The sequence below is a fragment of the Taudactylus pleione genome, unplaced genomic scaffold, assembly GCF_031769625.1.
Source record: "Taudactylus pleione unplaced genomic scaffold, aTauple2 ptg000710l, whole genome shotgun sequence".
Lineage (NCBI taxonomy): Eukaryota > Metazoa > Chordata > Amphibia > Anura > Myobatrachidae > Taudactylus > Taudactylus pleione.
The window spans coordinates 2,911,079-2,931,355 of NW_028285112.1; positions in this window are offsets into that span (position 1 = coordinate 2,911,079).

The window sequence follows — 20,277 nt, forward strand, 5'->3', positions numbered from 1 at the left end:
CAAACACGACTGGTTTAGCATGTATAATACCTTAGTTATCAAAAATCTTTATTTCTCAGCATTTAAACTAACTGAACCTACTTAAATCATACACTTTAAAGCTTATTGAACCTTATGTGTGAATATGTAATGTGTGGGTATCCAGGGTTTGATATGAGGACGCTAGTTAACTTGGGGCAGATGCATGCGCATAAAGCTAATAAAACAGCGGTTTCATACAAAGTCCTATGCATTCGCTACTATGCGACTAGTTAACAGCGCTATTGTGTGTATTAATGTGTGTATGAGAGATGGTGAAAGATGCAAACTCATGGTGCTATTAGTATTATCGCCACATGTACTAAAATGTGAGTTTACCTAAAATGGCGCTTAGGCAGCCATTCTCAAAATGGCATCTTGCGATCTCATTTTCAAGATGGCGTCTTGCGGCCAGTCGCAAGATGGCGTCGCCACGATTAAATTTTAAACTGAACTTGTCTCAGCCAATTATTCAGCTTCGACACTCATTATAACCCTCCCAAATCAGGGTTGCTCTATGCAATTGCATCATCGCTCCCCAGTTCCGGCCCCAAAATGCCCAACTTCACAGAAAGAAAAGATACTGCCGAGTTCCATCCAACTCAGAATAGAATGGATATACTGTATACAAAAATTGTTAATAAGTGACCGAGACACCGAGTCACACCAGCCGCAATGGCCGATGGTCCTGTCAGTTATCAAGTATTCCGGACATTGTGGCCACACTCCCTGTTAGTCCTGGCTGTTACTAAAGCAGTAACGCTTTCTTTGTAACAAGCAGCTACTCATTTATAGTATAATTGATAGTAAGTGGCCTTTCTCTGTCTGTGCAGCTACTCAGCTGCAGTGTAATAAATTGTAAGGGGCCTGTATCTGTATGTGCAGCTACCCAGCTGCAATGTAATGAATTCCAAGGGGCCGGTCTCTGTCCTGAGATTTTGATTTGCTCCATGAATAGTTAAAGCACAGTCAGAGCCTTGGTGCAATGCTGGTTATAGCTTCGGTCCTTCCAGAAGTCACCTGCCCTGCTGCTGTATTCTAGTAGTTTTCTGCTAGATTTTTCCAACCATTCTTGAATTTCTACTTGTTTGTGCTTGTAGGAATCCTTGCCTGCACTCTATCTTTACCAGTACTGCTTCTGCTTGGCAATCTACCTTTTTCTGGACCTGGATTATCATCTGCTCCCACCACAGCCCATTTGTTGTGCTGCCTAGTTTCCACATTGACTTTTTGTTCCCAAGTTAAGTCCTGGCAGCAACCAAGTGCCGGGTGAACTAACTTCACCTGCAAAAGGTGGCTGTTAAACAGTAGGAGAACACTTTAATGAGTCTGCAGGAGTCATGTGGTAATTTAGGTGTAAATAACAAAAATGAGTAAATTCACATCTGCACATGCAAGGTATTCAAACCTTGTGCACAGAGATTCACACTACTCAGAATCAGTCCAATGACTTCAATGATTAGTGTTCATGTGGTGGCAATACAGTACTTTTTGGGGGATTTCTTTTATCCATTGGCCATTACAACCTTGTTTAAAGTCTTCACGTTTACCTAAGAGACATTTTTGGAGGTGATGAGATGAGAGGGCCAGATTTGCAAGAACCTGACAGAACCCAATTTTTGAGAATGTTGTTCTGAAAATGAGGCAAAATTAAATTTTACTGTAAATCTTGTATCTTGCGTGTTTTGGACCACAATTGAACTGCTCTTTTCCAAACTGAACTGCCATTTTACATTAAAATCTAAGTGGTTCCAGTTAGGTATTGTTGTATGAGGGGCAGTATCAGCTTTGTCATTGAAAAAGATCACAGCAGTGATTGAAACATGAGATAGAAAGCAGATGCTGAGCTGACTGTAGTGTTACAACTCGAGAGCTCCCAGGAACCCTGTAGTGAGACAAAAGGCTGTGACAACTTGCTGTCAGTAAAAGCTATATCTGGTAGGAGCAATTGCCTACAAATTGTTATTTTATTATTTTTTATGAATGATTTTTATCTTGAATTTGTTCCCATTACCTGTTAACATTAAAGACATTTAAAGGATAATGCACTAGATCAGTGTTTTCTGTTTCTATACTTTTTATATGGGGATTTCGGCTTGCAATAAAGAATCTACATAGCAACATAATACAGTAGAAAAGGCTGGAGGATTACTGAGTTGGATTCATATTTGGAAAGTTAATCCTATAGGCTTTTAACCCATTGTCCAGTAAGTAATATGCACAAGGGAGGTGTGCAAAGCCAGAAATAAGAGATCATACTGAATGTGAACTACATAATTGTGCCTTTGTTTTTGTTTTCTCATGGTGGCCATCATACCCAAGCACCTAGTAATTATTGCTCTTTTATTCCAACATTAAGGGCCTGATTCAGACCCGCTCGTGAGCGCATAGCGCTCGCAAGTGGGTCGATGGTTGGCCAGTGCGCACGTGCGAGCCCCGGAGCAAGTGAGAACTTCACTCGCTCCGGGGCTCGCTACACAATGGGGCGGCTGTTGATGTTGGTCGACAGCCCACCCCGTTTTGTAGACGGGGTGGCTGGACAAGCGGAGGCATTCCCAAAGGAACACCTGCTGTTTGTGGGTGGCCCTACTGACATCATGAAGTGAACTTCCTGCTCTATTAGAGCAGGAAGTTCACTCGGGCTTGCGGGTGGCCTGGAGGCGGATTTTTTTTTATTTTTTAAATCTGCCCTGATTCAGAGCAAGCGCTCGCAAATAGCGAGTGCCTCTGAATCAGGCCATAAGTATTTATTTGAATTCAAATATGGTGAAATGAGTCATGGAGTCAGCAGGTCCTACATATAGGGACCTATGCTATGGCACATTAAATGATTTGCATAATACAATGCGATGACAATGATTGCAGTATTGGAAACAAAATTGAAACAGCAATGACGACCACAACATATAACATCACAAACTTCAACCACATAAAATAACTTAGACATATATTGGGGTAATAAATAGAGGAGGAGTATGTGTGTGGAGGGGAACATCTGTTAAACTTGATTTAATACAAAAATACACACAAATGTTTTGGAAAACTCAAGTTTCATTTTTTTAAACTACACAAAATTTATATAGAAAGATACCTTGAAAGTGATCTTTTGTGGTAGGTGTGGCCAAATTGTTAATAGGCCCACAACTATGCAAGCGGCCTGGAGGCAGATTTTTCTTTTTTAAAAACCGCCCTGATTCAAAGCGAGCACTCACAAATAGCGAGCGCCTCTGAATGAGGCCATAAGTATTTATTTGAATTCAAATATGGTGAAATGAATCATGGGGTCAATAGGTCCTACATATAGGACCTATGCTATGGCACATTAAATGATTTGCATAATACAATGCGATGACAATGATTGAAGTACTGGAAACAAAATTGAAACAGCATAGACGACAACAACATATAACATCACAAACTCCAACCACATAAAATAACTTCTTCCCTCATTACAGCCAACCTTAACCACAGCCAAATCCAAACTGCAGCCTAATCCTAACCCTACGTTCACTACAGCCTAACCCTAAACGCAGCTTATTCTAACCCTATCTCATCTAACCCTACCCTCCTAACCCTACCCTCAAAACAGCCTTGTCCTAACCACAGACTAATCCTAACCTAATTACAGTCTAACCCTAACTGTAGCCTAACCATAGCCTAATTCTAACCCTACCTGTAGCCTAACCCTATCTTAACTACAGGATAATCTTAACTGCAGCCTAACCCTAACCACAGCCAAATCCTAACCCCACTGTAACTACAGGATAACCCTAACTGCAGGCTAACCTTAACTGCAGACTGAGATTAACCCTACCATAACTGCAGCCTTACCCAAATGGCAGCCTAACCCTAAACCTCAATCTAATCCTAACCCTTAATGCATGTGTTGACATTCTGGATGTCAACATTCACAATGTTGGCAAAATAGTATGTCAGCATTGACATTCTGAATGTTTATATTATGGTGTTGACATTCTAAATGTCAACATGATGACTACATAACCTCTCAAACTCTTAATTTCTAATACAAGGGGCCTTATTTATCACTGAGTGACATTCTTGTTATTCCTCATTTCTAATATTAAATGGTACTCAAACCAATCAGCTCTTGTCATTTTTCAAAAACATGAGTTAGGAGTTGATTGATAACAAGAATATCACTTGTTGATAAATATGGGCAATAGTTACTACATATAATTAATAAATTATAAGTTTAACATGTACTGTAAGTGACTTACCTTCAAGGTAGATCAACAGGATTCACTGGTACTGTAGTTCCCATCCAGGATGAGGCTGTGTTGGTGCCTGTAAGGTCAGAATGACTCTTGGCTCTTCCCTGTTTCAGGGTTAATTTTCTGCAGGAGTTGAACTGGAGTGGGGAAGGGTGGATCTGGCATGCCACAGATGGGGGGTGGTGCTGTGTGGGGAGAGAGTGCATAAGAGGAGGATCTGTTTGGGGAAGCGAGATCAGGGATGTTGAGGATGGGGGAGGGACTTAGGAGTTTGGCACTCAGAGGGGAGGGAGAGGAGAGGGGAACATGTGTGGTGAAGGGGGAGGGAACTATTCTGCAGATGGGGGGGTTTGGAGTTGTCAGAAGAGAGTGAACATGAAAGGGTAACCTGTGTGGGGAGGCTTTGAAGCTGTGAGGGGAAAGAGAGAGGAGGAGAGGATGGGGAGGGATTGGATCTGTGAGGGGAGAGAGCAGAAGAGGGGAATCTGTATAGGGGAAGGTGGGGAGGGGGTTGCTGCAGAAGGGGGGTTTATCTGTGAGGAGGGGAGAGAGAAGAAAAGGGGAACCTGTTTGGGGGAGGGGGCAGGGTTGGATATGTGAAAGGAGAGAAAGCAGAGCTGTGAGGGTAGAGAGAGCTGAAGAGGAGAACCTGTGTGGGGAAAGGGGGGTCAGGGATACAGTAGATGGGGAAGGGGTTAGATCTGTGAGAGGAGAGAAAGCCTAAGAGGAGAACCTGTGTGAGGGAAGGAGGGGGTTGGGGGTGCCGTGGATGGGGGAGGGGCTGGATCTTTGAGGGTAGAGAGAGCTAAAGAGGAGAACCTGTGTGAGGGAAGGGGATTAACCAGAGAGAAATCATTGACTTCTTCTGTAGTATCTCATTTTCCAACCCTTGTTGCCATCAACATAGACCTCTATTATGGTGGCAGTCTTAGCGAATTTACCAAGCGCTAACACCATCTAAGAATGCCTGGCAATGAGAAAAAGTGAAGATTGAGAGGCTTTGTAGGATCATATCACTATACACATGTCACTTTAATCTTTTACTAGTAGTGTCAGTTTTATGGTGACAGAGAGCCTCCCAGAGGAGTCCTAGCATGAAAAATTGTGGTGGTACAGTATTATGTTATTATGTATCCATGTGATATGCAGCAATAAATAATGATTTTTACTGTTGGCTCAAAGCACACTATTGAGGATAATTCATCAAGAAAAACACCTCCAACCACAGATTTTTATTGAATTTCATTCTAAATCTTTATGAGTCATTTATAGAACAAAGCCAAGAGTTGTTGCTATGTAGCTATGTACAAATTCTTAGCTGTGGTGGCTTTAGTGTACAAGTCTGAATCAGGCCAAGAGACCACAATATCTCAACACATTCAATTATAGATCAGCACTTGTATGTATAGTATGCTTGCATCCAATAGTGCATTACTTAGAAGTACATATCATAATATTTATTGCATATTTTTGCATATATAAGAATAATTTTATTTTTTTAGATAAATTCTCTGGAAATCTACATTTATATGAATATGAATATTTACTTATATAAGTATAATCATATTTCATTTGTATAGTTAAAAAGCTGTTGATCACATACTGTACAGTACCTACTGTAAACCTATATATTTCATTTTATGTAACATAGATGTGATATTTGATACAATTTAGATAGAAATAATAATAATAGGAGTGTAAAACAGGATGATGCTGAATGCCAATAAACCTAGCACTGGCCCTGTCTGCAATTGCTACAATTAGGAATAGATTCCTGCAGATACTTAATATGACCATTTGCAGGATTGCAATGTGTCACAGTGATGTGCAAATCAGCAAGAAATAACAATAATTTGCCTACTGTATAATAGAGATGTGTGCAGACTACCATGATTTGTTTTGGCAAAACCAACCTAAAATTTTATGGTTTTGGTTAAACCACCCTCATGTGTTTTGGATTTTTATAACGTTGATAAAAACAGCTACAATTATGTAATTTGGACCTGTTTACATGCAATCCAAATCCCAAGATCACGTTTTTAGATCCAAGTTCAGAACTTACAGGTAGACCCGAGCTGGGACTCTGTTCTACTTGGAACCTCAGAAGTGATCTGAGCTGGGACTCTGTTCAACTCAGAACCCCAAAGTTTGGGAGTGTTCGATTTTTAGCAAAACCAAACCACTCAGTACTGAATAAGCATTTTGGGACATTAATTATTTGCAACAATTATTTGAAATAAAATACTATGGGAGAAAGATGGCAAAACAAGTTGGACTAAAATTTTCATAATTTTGGATTTTATATGCATATAAAAGTGTTTTTTTTATTGGAAAGGCACTTGGGGGGTGTATAAGGTGCCCTGTAAGAACTTTTATTGAAATAAATGGTCAGTTCCTAAGCACTGGATTAGGGAAAGCCTTGAATATTGGCTAGCCTTATTAAATGCACTTGATTGTACAGTACATTGACAGTACTTTGTTTACAGAAAAGATATTCTATTTATTTTTGAAAATGTACTTAACTAAAGCTGAAACATTCAATGTTCACCCCTTGATTAACATTATAATATCTTTTTTCTGCTAAAAAAAAAATATTGGTTTTGCATTTGACTATACAGATCAGCACATTACTGTAACTGGCTGAAATTAGTAAGTAACTCCATTTAGCATCTTATGCATTCCATTAGAAAAAGCACAATTCCCACCTTCTTCAATTTTGAACAACTTGATACTTAAATGATCTCTCCATGAGCTCTGATCTATTGACAAAATAAGATTCTGCTCATTATCCACAGCAAGTGGGGTGCTGGCTTGTACCATCCATTCAAATTAAATATGCTACATCAGTTAATGATTAACGGGGAGATTTATCAAAGCTTGGAGAGAGATTAAGAGTGAAATGATCAGCTCCTGTCAATTTTTAAAAACAGCATATAAAATTAGTTAGGAGCTGATTAGTTGGTAATTTATTTTTCTCCACTTTATCTCTCTCCTAAGCTTTGAAAAATCTCCCTCTAGATACCCAGGAGTGCCAAAGTATGTTTTCTTTAAGGGGTGTGTGGCCACGGCTCCCATGAATAGGCCACACCCCCTCTTTACTGAAGCCTGGCGGCACTCTCTATGCCCTTGTAGATGCCGTAGCAGGTTATATATGCTCTTTATTAAGAGGACATCATAGTGGAACACATTAAGAACCCCAGCTTCTTTGATAGCTCCTAACAATATTTAATTGCTTTTATGATTTGAAGATAACTGTTTCTTTTCTATGGAATTAAGCCTTTTCAGTTTCAAATATTTTTATACATTGAATATTTGTGAATAGTTGTTTGCCTGTAAGCATAAGCAGACAATAAAATAAATTTATCAAAATGTTGTAACATATTTTACTAAACATAAACAATTCTGTACTCTGGTTTTATCCAAATATGAATTCTGTTGTAGGTATAACAGAAATGTACACTAAATCTTAATATCATGATAAAATACCAAGCATGAGGGCTGCATTAAGTATGCATAAGGAATTATGTTGACAATAAAAATATAATTTTCCAATAACAGTATTGTTTTTTTCTTGTTTTAGTTTTGTCCTACTACCAGCTTATTTAAAGTGTGCCATTATTTACGAGCACATAAACAATCTTAAACAAGACATTTTAACAAACAAGTAATACTTTTCTGTCTGCTCAATAGCAACTCTCTTTTATCATGCCCAAGAGAGTTGGAAGTAGAGAAGACTATGATTAAGTAAAAAGATTTAAAGTTTATGCTAAATAACTCTTAAATATTTATTCCTAATTGAATTCAAAGAAAAAACACTGAAAATATTTTTGAACGCTAAATGTTCATTTCAATACAACATGTTAATTTTTTTATGCTTTCTAATAACATTATTTACTTTTTAAGGAGGACAATATCAAAATTATAGAAAATTAGGTTTTGCAATTCACATAAATTTTCTAAAGAAAGTAAAATACATACTGTAATTTGTATATCAAGAAATTATTACTTGTTATATTGTGATTTGTTGAGCAAATATATACATAATACTACTTAGAAAAGAACACCTTATTTTAAACAAGAATCTTTTTTCACTAATGTTCAGTAAAATATATAGATGTATGCACATTTTTTTCATTCATATGTGTGTTCTGCCACATTGGTTGTTCTTCTCATAAAAGTAAAATTAACATCTCCTTAGCTTCCAATGAAATAGTGCCCTAATGGCCAAAGTAAATTAAAAGGAATTATATTGTAATGCCTATATTAATATTGTTCTCTTAAGAATATAAAGCTGATTATCTGTAACAGAGTTGATAGATACAATTACAATTGAAGTACCAGCTCATTTTGGTAATTCTACATATAAGATCAAAACCATTTAAAATTAATATTTTGTATTATTCAGTTGATTTATCTTTCAATAATATTTGATTTCATAGATTGCGAATTTTCACATTTATTGGAATGTTTCAGTGCTGGACAATGATGAGGGTAACCCTGAGTTGTACATAACTTATTTCAAAGGATCACAAAATCTAATTACAAAATGTTTTGGACTCAATCAATGAATAAATAACTTTATATGGCTAGAAACTCTTTAAAATGGATAAGAATGCATCTATATATGAATTAATACCTTAACTAAGCTCAAATGCATAACTATATCTTTCATGTGGATAGTTATATTGTTCCATCAAACTCCAGGCTAGTCACTTAAATATTCTATTTTTATGGGCAAATTAAGTTAATAATAAATATTAGGGGCCGTTATTTATGATATATATGTATACATTAATACAAGAGATAGTAATGTAATTGTAACTTCAATGTATTTCACTAAGGCATTCATTAAATAAAAGTAAGATTTGCATTTGAAAACAAAACAAAAATTTATATTTAATATCCACACTTACAAAGTTCATACTAACATTTGTATCCCAATGTAAATTGTATTTGTTTCCATACCCTATTACTATGTATTTTGGATATAAGAAAAATCTGTATAATGGTATATCAAAGAAAAATACATGCTTCAAATGCATATTTTATGTTTTTGACAGTACATTATATCACAAAATATAGACACATAAATGTACATAAATGTACATAAATGTATAGTAAATATATGAACATCAGTAAATATGTGTGCTTGTGTAAAGGTGTGTAACTGGCTGAGGATACAGTATACACTGGACAAAGTGTAATGATGAAAACATTTAGTGGGCATCTTGTCTGTTGATGCTCCATGGACTCACATTACAGTAAGAAAGCTACATGTTCAGTACTTAGCACAGTAATGCTTGTTCTTTCTGCTGTCAATATGTAAATTTAGTGTTACCTCATACTTTCAACCTGTACACTGCACTGTATTTGTTTTAATCTTTTTTTTTAGTTTAAGTTAAATGTTAAAAGGTTAATTTTGTCATCTCCCAGCACTGTACACCTGTACGGGAGTATTAGTTTATCTTACGTACCAACTGAAGTACCTGGCATTGCCTTTGTTTAAATCTTCAAGTTATTAAGTTTTATTATGTGATGTCATCCAGATATATCCAGTGGAAGGCCCAGAACAGGTTCCCTGGGTAAAAGTTCTGCCCGGCACACTCTGCTGTGAGATCCAACCGGGACACCAACCATGCCATTAAGGCATCCCAGACCAATTGCAACCCCTCTGTGAAGTTTTCATTCAAATCCATTCAGTGGAAAGCCAATAACAGGCTCCCTGGGTTAAAGTTCTGCACAGCATTCACCAACGGGAGGTCCGACCGAAACCTCAACCCAATAGTATGTCTTCTAGGATTTAATAGTACCACTCTGTGAAGTTTTTGTCCATATTATGAGACGTCATCGAAATCCATCCAGTGGAAGGCACAGAACAGGTTCCCTGGGTCAAAATTCTTCCTGGTGCCGTGAGGTTCAACCAGGACCCCAACAACTCTATTATGCATCCCAGACCAAATGCCACCCCTATGTGAAGTTTTTATCCAAATCCATCCAGTGGAAGTCCCAGAAAAGGCTTCCCAGGTTAAAGTTCTGCCTAGCATGCACCAATATGAGGTCCAACCAGGACCACAACCCATCAGTATGTCTTTTGGGATACAAGGTTACCACTCTGTGAAGACCCCAACAACTATATTATGCATCCCAGACCAAATGCCACCCCTATGTGAAGTTTTTTTCCAAATCCATCCAGTGGAAGGCCCAAAACAAGCTCCCCATGTCAAACTTCTGCCCTGCATACACCAACGGGAGGTCCATCCAGGATCTCAACCCCATAGTTTGTATTCTAGGATCAAACGTTACCATTCTGTGAAGTTTTTGTCCAAATGACAGTATGTGATGTTGTCCAAATCATCCAGTCAAAGGCCTAGAGCAGGTTCCCTGGGCCAAAGTTCTTGCAGGTCCAACCATGACCACATCCACTCCTATAGGTATCCCAGACCAATTGCCACCCCTAAGTGAAGTTTTCATCAAAATACATAAGAGTGGAAGGCACTGAACAGGCTCCCCGGGTCAAAGCTGTTCCCAGCATCACCAGCAGGAGGTCCAACTGGGACCCTAACCCTTCTAAAACATGGCCTGGATCCAACCAGACCCCCTCACATTGGTTTCAACCCAATCAGTGTAGGGGTGTTCGAATGCATAACTGGACAGACAGACACAAACAAATAAACAAACAGAACAATTATTTTTTTATATAAGATACTTGTCAGGAATCTTGCATAGCAGACAATTAATATATTTATCTTTAATAAATTACTTTAATCATATGCACAAGAGCTTAAGATTCCATTTAAAAGTACTCTTCTATGTAAGGTGGGGCATGACAATAATTGTATTAAAATTAGAAATGAGTGGTTTGGTCTTGAAAAGCAAATCTTATTGGCTATCGGCTCTCACATGTTTTGGATAGCCAATAAGATAATTCTGAACTTGTGCTAATTTGGCTAAATAACCAAGTAGAAACAAACTACTCATCTCTAATTAAAATATGTGTGCCTTAAAATCCTTTTACTTATTCCATTCCAATGTATGTCATAGAATACAGGGCCTGATTCAGAGACGGACACTTTTTTTTTGGAGCTGCCTCCTGGCTGCTCTCATACCTGTGGGTAACCACCCACAGCTATAGTGAGCAGCCAGGTTGATGGTCATGATGGTCAAGACCATTGCGACCATCAGACTTGCGATGAGACCATTGTGATAGGGTCTCATGGCCGCAAGCCCCAGAAAGCTTCTGGCTCTAATAGGGCCGGAAACTCTCCCACTGACATCACTGGTGATGTCAGTGGAGCTGCCCACAAACGCAGGTGTTCACTTGGGAACACCTCCATTTGTGAAGCCACCCCTCGGCCATGCCTACCAAACAGGGTGAGCTGTCAATCACCATTGACAGCTCGCCTCCTTTGGTGCGAGACCCGGAGCGACGGAGCACCCATTGCTAGCCAGGTCTCGTGCATGCGCACGACAGAGCCGGATCCGTTGTGCGCATGCCCAGTGGGCAAACATCGACCCAGTTGCGAGCACTCAGTGCTTGCGACCGGGTCTGAATCAGGCCCACAGTCAGGTGACTAAAACAGCAAGAGTAATCATAGCTAGTCAGGTTACAATCACTTCATACGATCTCTGTGGATCAAGATGAGTCTGCAGTTCTAATATATTAAAATTCAGTTTATACCATAGTAATAATATATCCATCTAAAGAGGTACAGACTAAGGGGCCTATGTAATAATAATCACGGAAATGTCATGATTATAAGGTTCCATATTGTGGCAGATATTTACATTTTTAATGAATATATAACTGCTATGTACAAAGGAGAACTCACTTGAAAAGTTGTTGCAGTAACTATTGTCCCTGCAAGTTATATCCCTGGCATTTTGTGAAAGTCTTTCACTTTTGTGAAAGACTTCTTCGGGGGAAGGTGACACAGCACATGCAAACAGTGTCAGTCTCCAACACCAGCTGGAGGCTGCGGGAGAGAGATCAGAACATCTCTTGCCTGCTCATGAGCCTTCATAGGCTTAAATCAGTTTACACCATCTGAAGATGCTTTGCTTTGTGGAGTTCATTACATAGGAATCAGATCATAGTCCTCATTCAGAATAATGAGGACTGTGATCTGCAGAGCTAAATAAATTCTTTGAAATATCTTGCATTGTGCTATTAGTACATAGCAGCAATTCATAAAATGCATAATCTGCAGTTTCTGCATTATTTTATTAATAAAAGCTTGATACATAGGCCCCTTAATGTGTATTTAAAGTTTATAAAAAGTGAATCTATTCAAACCAAGAACTCTAATAATGTGGACATTTTCATACAATTTTCCAGCTACCAATTAGGTCCACAATTAAAACTATACATCAACCATACCTTAATATTATATATATACAGCAGGATATGTTTGATGCTTGATTTTTGAATATCCCAGCATCCCAGGACCCAGTGTAAAAATCTCTGAGACTTTTCATATCCACATGTAATATGCTCAAGAAGCTTTGATTTCTGGTAGATAAATGGCTGTTTCAATAAGTGGAAATAATCATGATCACTAAACAATTAACTTTTCTAGAACTAAGCAATTTAATATGCTTACTGCTACATGCAGCTGCTTAGTAACAATTTATTAAAATACCATCATCTATTCATATATTTCCAGAAACTTCTGTACTTATATAAAACTTTAAAACAAATGCTTCCTTGAAGTATCATAGTCAGGTGTGCATGTAAGACTGTCATAAGAGGCCACTTAATAAAAAATTAATACAACTAAACAACTAGGGTTCTACAATTGTATTTACATTTAATCTTCAAAACAAAAGTATTGAAATACAGAGATGTTTTAATTGATCCAAAATGACTCCATCTCAAAATGTATAAAAATAAACAAGTCATTATAAAGCTTAAGATAATTCATTGTTCCCTTTTTCACAATATAACACACAATATAAAATTAACTTTTAATTCTTGCATCACAGAAAAATACATGTACCAAATGTCAGTAGTAAATAATAATAATAATAATAATAATAATAATAATAATAATAATAATAATAATAATAGTTTGAGCCAGTTCTTCTAGGGAGCAAACATTTTTGTTTACTTTTAATGTAGTGAGAGCCTCTTAGTCAAACTCCCCCACAGAGAGTGTACCTTTATGAGTCCATGGTTGCTACTTTCAATCATGAATTAAATAATCTCCTCTTTAATGTTTAAATTAACATCACTATATTGCATCTCTCCCTCTGGTCATATGCTGGTTATAAAGTAGACGTGCACTTTTTTAAATTAGCTACAATCTTTTGTGCTTAATCAGCTGAGGTATTTATACCTTTGATTCATTTCTTCTTATCTTTAATAAATTAAAAACATACTTGAATATAACAACAATTATTCCCCAGAATCTACTAATCATTATGACAATATAGTATAATTTACAACAGAATTTCTAAACTTTATGACCAATTGTAAAAGTTAATGGTTGATAATGTATCTAAGTAAAATCAAATTTTCTAAACTTAATAAAACTTATTTTGGAGATCTCAAAAAATCAGCTGCAGAGGGTAAGAGTAAAATGTCCATACCATTATTAATGTTAATCAAACAATTTGGGTCCAATACATTATATGAGTATTACAGACTTCCTTTATGACTAAAGTGTGCAATCATGTCATTAGATCAAACTCTTCTCTAGTGAAATAATAGTAGTCTTGCCAATGTTAGGGAAACCACTAGATAATACTTTGAGACAACTTTGAGATTAACTTTCTTAAATTCAAGCTTCAATATGTACACTAAAATAATATCTGCTAAATTGGACATCATATTACCTTATTTGAATATCAATGATCAGGCTAGGTTCCAAGAGGTAATAAATCTCTAAAGCAATTAGGAAGATTTAATAAAAAATTATTCAGTTAGTGGAAATTGATTGGAAGGGCAGTGGTGGAATCTACACCCTGACACCTATAGGCAGGATCACAACACACCAGAACCATGATTGCCCCTTGTTCTAGAAGTAGGATCCCATGGCCAGGTATAAGAATACCATATGAAACTTCAAAATTACTCACCAGTGGCTGATGTTTGCTGGTGACCCACCCACACCCATTTCCCAGATGAATATTAGACCTCCAAATACCTGCAGTTGGTCATTGCACAGAGAGTCTGCTCTAAAAGTCATGGCTGCAGACAGGACTTTGAAGTCAAAGTAAGGCAATTGTGAAATTTATCATAAAACCACTTACCATTAAAGAAAGCTGGTGGCCACATTGAGACATTTCAGCTTGTTCACCTCTTGCTAAGCCACCTCTCTGGGAGTTTTTCCTAACACAGCTCTTGACATCATGTGTGCCTAATTACAGGTGGCTGCATTCTACTATTGGGGGTATTGATGAGGAGATCCTGTCAGCTCAGGCCCCAGTATTCTGTATCACTACACAAGTCTCAGTACCTCCCAAGATCCTGGTGCATGGAAGCAAATGCTAAGAAAAGGTATAGTTGTCTACCCAGTATTTATAAACTAGAAAACAAAATTAGAGAATGCTCTTAATTTTAGATGAATGAAACTGAATCTAAGCCTTTAAATATGACGATAGTTAGCTAGGATTATACACTTCAACATTATTAAACTATTATTCGATACATGATCATCCTTACCTGAAGATTCAACTCACTTTACATCTTCTAAAATATTGTAAATTTAATTCCATGTTCCCCCCAAGACCATGGCGATTCAATCAATACATGCTGTTGTCACCTGAAGCAACCACAGCACTGACATGTGCTTTTAATGCCCATGGGGAAGATGTATGAAGCTCTGGGAAGTGGTAAAGTGCAGAGTGATAAATGACCAACCAATCAGCAAACAACTGTCATTTTTCAAACAGCCTGCAACATGACAGTTAGGAGCTGAGTGGCTGGTCGTTTATCACTCTGCACTTTATCACTTTCCAGAGCTTCATACATCTGCTGCTATATGACTACTAATTTCCCTGAAGACACATCAGTTTCTATATATGTGTGGCCTTAAGGCAGTGTTGATAGGAGTGGTTATTCAGGGTGGATATAGACTATGGAGACAGTATCTCCAGCAACATTAACAGTTTGATTTAGAAAAGCATCTTGCACAAGTAAAATCACTGAACTGTGCTAGCTCTTTCTGACTTCTTAAGAGAGAATTGGTATCCATTGGGAACCAAATTCAAAACTTATTCATGACCCACATGAGAGGTGACCTGACCAAACTACACCAGAAATGTTATACTTTTGGGCAATAAATCCGGTAAATTTTTAGCTTGCAAACTTTGCTTACATCAGACCAGAAATAGAATTAAGGTTATTCATTCCCTTGATAGGCAGAAACTACTTAATCCCTCGACCATTGCAGATTCATTTGCCAATTATTATGAGAAATTATATAACTTGAACAAGGACCCTACCATCCCTCAACCCACTGATATCCTTATTTCTTGGGTTCTAAAATATCTATAACTCCCTAGGTTGAAGACTGATGATTTAGAAACCCTCAATGCCCCATTGTCTGACAGGGAGATTCTAGATGTTATGAAAACACTTCCCACGGGGAAGGTACCTGGCCCATACAGTTTCACTAACTCTTTTTATAAACACTTAGCATCCGAAGTTGCCCCTTCTGTTACTATTCCTTTTAATTTTGCCAGTGAATGCAGTTCCCTACTGAAATGTTGTAAGTACAGATTATTATCTTTCCTATTCCAGGAAAGGACTCCTCTCTGTGTCAGAATTATAGCTCTCCTCAATACTCTAAATTTATTGCTAACAGACTTTCCCCATTAATTCCCCAATTTATCCAGCTAGACCCGATGGGATTTGTCCATGGCTATCAGGGATCTGACAATACACATAGGGTTTTTGATTTGTCTGAGTTAATGGTGAAAAAGAGGCAAGAATCTCTCCTCCTCTCTTTAGATGCCAAAAGGGCATTTGATCATCAGCATTGGCAATTTCTCACTACTACACTCTCAACTTTTTGTTTACAGGGAGAAATAGTGTTATCTAAATCTGCACTCTATAGTAACCCAACTGCTAAAGTACTAAGTAACAGTTTCTTATCTTTCCCATTATATTCTCTTAAAAAGCTTCTTAATATTTTTGTTCTAACCAGTGGTATCAATGGTTTTCAGTAATTCATGTTAGTGATATTTATTTGTTTTTATTTTGGTGTTTCCATTTACACTTGTAATAAATTTATCGATAATTGTCAGCCTTCTAGCACTTTCTCTCTTTTTCTTTTTTTGGTTTTCCTCTGTATTTAAGATGACTATCCTGCCAAAACTGATGTACCTGTTCTGCATGATACCTTATTTGGTCCCCCAACATTATATGGGTCAGGGACATAAATTAATTTTGAATTATATTTGGAAAGGCAGAACTCCACAGATTGCTTACCACTATTTAATGTGGTCTAGACATCTGTAGAGTCTGAACATCCCTGATCTATTAGCATGCCTATACACAAGCTTGGTAGCACAGATTAGTGATTGGGCTTTACTCCTCAACTCCAAACATAGGGTTGATTTGAAGAGAGCCTTGATACCACACTTTCCTTTGTCAGAATTGATTTGGACTCCTAATCATCTATACCCTTGATTTCCTGATTCCCCAAGAGCTATATTGGATTCTCTTGGGATGCCACTATGGTTTCCTCTAGCACTTTTAATTTTACCTGAATGTCTCTGTATGGAACACTTGTGGTGTCGACAAAATTGCTAAGGTGGTATGTAATAACTCTATGCTTCCCTTTTCCAATCTACAGATGCAATATAATCTCCCTGGGAAATTATTCACCTAAATGCGCATTAGTCATTGGGTTTCTAATATGCTTCAATTATCTGGCTCTTTGAGCCTTCCCTCACCCTCAATTGACTGGTAACTCTAGAGGTGCTATACATTTCTGGTACTCCTTATATATGGAAGATGAGACTATAGATAAATCTAAAGCACATTTACAATGGGAATCAGAATTACAAGTCACATTTACATCCCAGAAATAGGAATGGACTTACTAAACTGCACAACGATTTTCTAAATGTTATATTAATTTGGCTACGCAATTTAAGTTGCTACATAGGCTGTATTTTACATTGACTAAACTCCATAGGATATGGCCCTCTCAGTTGAAAGTTTGTTGGCAGAATTGTTCGTAGCCAGGAGATATTTTTCCTGTCTTCTAGAGTTGTCCCATTTTACAAATGTTATGGAGTGAGGTATTTGCCTTGGCCTGTAAAGTTCTTAATGTCTATTTCCAGGAGTCACCTTCCATAGCTCTTTTTCATATTTACCCATCAGATCTGTCTAATTCTGATCAATATCTTCTAGGCCACATCTTGATTGCCGCTAGGGTGCCCATTGCGCAAAATTTGAAATGCTCTTCTCCTCCATCTACAGTATGCATAAAATCCTATGTTAAATTCAATATGCTTTTCAAATGGAGACCCTAGGTATCCCGTACTCCTCTGCGACCACCTCCCCTTTGGTAAATTGGTTTAAATGGCAAAAATGTGTTACTGATGAGATGGCGCAACGACGCTCCTTGGAACTCCTTAACTCCCTTTTGGGTATTTTTATTGTTTCAAAACTGTTTTTAGTGATTGTCTTGTATTTCTTTTTCTTTGTACTTTGTATTTATTATTGCGAATATGGCATTTTTCTCTTTTTTGTGATGTTGAATATGTTGGCGGTGATATCCAATTCCTCCCCCCACCATGTTACTTTTTCTGTATCCTTATCATTCCATGATTATTGGAACAAAACTTTAATAAAATATATTGAAGATAAAATAATGTAAGTTAATTTTTATGATCTTGATCCAAACCAAACTAATATTGCAGAAAGCAACAGTGTAATTTTAATTTTGTACAGTGGAAAAGGCCAATGATGCAAAGTAGCTACCGTTAAAATAATTTCCTTAGAACAATATCAATAGCAATATTTGTGGAGACTATAACCACATTTTAAAATATAATTAACAAATTTATGTGAACCCTTAAAAATACAAGTGTCAAAGGAGCAGTTGAATTCTGATCCTAAAGAGTGATTTTAAAATGTATTCTGATGTTTGTAATACATTTTGGAGTTGGTCACACTGTCGACAGTCAAAATGTCAACAGCATAATGTTGATCGTAGAATTTCAAAGCAGTAGTAACATTGCTTAAATATTGTAACCGTGTCAGCATTATGACTTTCAACATGATGGTAAAGAATTATGTTTTTAGCTATACTGCTGACACAGATGCAATGCTGTAAGTAAAATGACTACCACATCGACATTTTGATAGTCAACAGTGTAAGTGTCTACTAAGTAACCACTTCCTCATCCCACATGTTTGGTGACTATTTATGTCCTTAACACATTTCTGTTATTTATTATTCAAATTGATTTCTTCAGTTATTAAATATAAGGTTAATCCAAATCCAGTGATAGCTCTTTTTAACATTGGAGCAATCTCTATTTTGGGTGAAGTCACTTTTGAAATTCTATTTTTCCTATTAGGAGCCATACTAACTAAAACTAAATTGTGGAAGAAAACTGACTCACCAAATAATTCAGAGGAGTTGTAAATATAAATTTTATAGTAGTGGTAGCACTAAATACAAGACACCTGACAAATCAAATAATTAAAAAAAGTGATTGGATTATCTATTTTGCACTGCTTAATGGTAATTTTACAATATTTGTACATAGAAGGGTTAATTCATAGTTGCACAAATGTGCAGAACTTCCTCCTATTTGCTAGGTACCATTATTGTGTAAGTGCTACAGAGTTTATCTGCTGCCTTGGATGAACAATAGGAACTGACCACTGTTAAGAAATAGGGGTGTGCATATTAGTCTCTCCTCACATTAACCTGTTCTATAATTTTACGATATAAATGAGGTTTATAGGACCACTGCTTTCCATTTCCCTCATAATCAGAATCCTTTAGAATGTAAGCTTGCACCAGCAGGTTCCTCTTCCCTCATGTGGTTCTCCTTCCCTTACTTACACTATCACTTACACCTTACTCCCCACAACTGCACATTACATTTAGTTGCTAACACCCTGCTGCTTATTTAAGTGTTACGATACCTAATACAGCAAAATGTATAAACCATGTCCTTGTCCTGCATTGTTTGGTACTGTTAATTACTGTTTTTTGTGTTGTCATTTGCTTTTGTACTTTGTAAGGCACTGCAGAACACATATGGCAACTTATAAATAATAATAATAATCCTTTGATGCCATCAGACCCCAATGCACATATATGGTTGTGGGCCAGCATATGTTGACATTACCTGCAACATATCAATAAGTGACATCTTTAAAGTTATAACTCTTGCAGGGGTAAATGCTCTTGGTAGCATTTTACCCATGTTGCAAACCCAGATATCTCACAGTGAGGTCATCATAGTGACTAGTGATTTATAGTTGTTTGCCATCACACAGCCGCTGCATATTTGTACACATTGGCTATGTGATAATATGCTAATGCTGCAGAAGGCATCTTGTGTAAATACATGGCTCTTGACTAGAGATGGGCAGGTCCGGTTCTCTGAGAACCTGACCCCCCCCCCAGACTTCCAGATCTGAGCTAGGCTCTGGTTTTCCCACCTGACTCGGATTCATAAAACGAGGAAGAATGTGCTATCCTCCTGCTGTCGGATTCTCACAGGTTTTGGATTATATAAAGGTTTTCATGATCAGCGCCATTTTCACTCATGCTATGGAGAGAGAAGCTAGCAGATGTAGTCAGTCACTGTCAGTCACTGAGCATGTGTTTCCAGTCGGGGTATTGGCCCGAAGGCTACTGCTGTGTTGTCCATAAAGGGGCTTAGGCTGCAGTATATAAAAGTGGTCTTCCTTCAGTGGGTGCTGCAGCTGCTCTGTCACTTGTCCTGTCAATTAACTGTGGCTGCTCCTGTGTTGTTGTACTGTCCATCAGGCTAGGACTGCAGTCCATAAAGGGGTGATATGTTGTCCAAGGGAGGTGCTCTGTCAATT